Genomic DNA, 1,698 nt, shown 5'->3' with positions numbered 1-1,698 from the left:
AGTTGCAATTTTGATGAATGACCCCCTAATAAGGGCCTTGTGTGCAGACCATAGCGTTTCCTCTGTCACCTCCTTGTTGTCATTAAATTTAAAAAACTCTGCGAGGTCGGCCTGCAACTCCTCAGAGATTTGTCTACAGGCTAGGAGGGAGTCATTCATGCGCCACCGGGTAAAAACAGGCACGCGGTTTTGCTCCTGGACTGTCAGGTATATGGGGGCATGGTCCGACCAAGCTATAAGTCCAATTTTTGAATCTGAGCAATCCATAATAAGTGAGCTTTCAACCAGAAAGTAGTCCAATCTGCTGTATGAGGTGAACCGAGGTGAGAAGAATGTGTAGTCCCTCTCATTTGCATGTTGGTATCTCCATATATCATGGAGATGCCTTTCTGAAATTATTGTGCTCATCTCCTTCCTCTTTACAGCAGTATTGGAGCAATCCAGAGTGCTGGACATTAACATGTTAAAATCCCCGCAGATTATTTGCTTACCCTCTGTAACGGATGAAAGCTTGGAAAGAAACCTCCGCAAAAAGCTGATCTGACCAGAGTTGGGGGCGTAAACGGATGCAATAGTATACTTAGATCCATTTATGGAGCAATTAATAATGGCGTATCTACCTTCAGGGTCTAAATGTTGTGAATGTAGTGTGAACGCAACAGTATTTTTTACACAAATGAATACTACAGCCTTTTTTTTTTTCCCACAAGCCAACAGTATGAAAGGAAATTTAGCATTATTTAACCTGTGCGAGTCCCCTTGGAGGAGATGAGACTCTTGACCACATATCACATCACATTTGGATTTAACCACTTCCCGCAAAAACATGGATCTCTTGGCTGGCGAGTTCAGGCCCCTAACATTTATAGACATACAGTTCAGTACCATTGTACATGAAAAAAAGTCTCTTGCCTAGAGCTGCGGGGGGAGAAAGGAAGGTTAGGCAGGAAAGAGATAACACTGACAACATTAACATCACTAACATTACTGATGTAGGGAGCATCAGTCTACGTAGAAAAAAGCCCAAAAAGGGGGCCTGCGGTATGGTGGAAATTTACCGCCATGGGGGCTCAAGGTCCTGGTTGAACAGAACCAGCGGACCTTAAAAGTAGCAACTAAGTCTCAGCCGCGACTCAAACATATCACTTAACTCACGCGACGGACCAATCTTCATTCACTTTATCCCTTTGGGATGATCCTGTGGCTCTTGGAGATCTGGCCGGGAGATTTGCCATGTTCCATGAGAATAGGAGCCTTGCCAATTGCTGTGGGGAATGGTAGACGTGGGTGGTTCCTGCTCGGAAAAGCAGGATCTTTACAGGGAAACCCCATCTATAGGATATAGCTTCATCCCTGAGAATTTTGGTATAAGGGGCAAATTCCCTCCTTTTTGCCAGGGTTCCTGCAGACAGATCCGGATAAATGGACAGGTGCCGGAATTGCTCAGACAGAGGAGGCCTCTTTCTCATGGCTTGCAGCAGGGCTTCTTTGGTCTTGTAAAAGTGCAGGCGAGCCAAAGTGTCCCGGGGGACATCTGCACTGAGGGATTTAGGCTTAGGGACTCTGTGTATTCTGTCCACCAAGAAATCAGTTGCAGACAGGTCTAGGAGAAGCTCCTGCAGCAAGGAGCCTAGAAAACTCTGCAGCCCCTTGTCTGGTATGGCCTCTGGAATTCCTCTGATTCTTATGTTGTTACGG

Source organism: Anomaloglossus baeobatrachus, chromosome 3, assembly GCF_048569485.1.
Source record: "Anomaloglossus baeobatrachus isolate aAnoBae1 chromosome 3, aAnoBae1.hap1, whole genome shotgun sequence".
Classification (NCBI taxonomy): Eukaryota; Metazoa; Chordata; class Amphibia; order Anura; family Aromobatidae; genus Anomaloglossus; species Anomaloglossus baeobatrachus.
Note: the sequence above shows the minus strand (reverse complement) of the source record.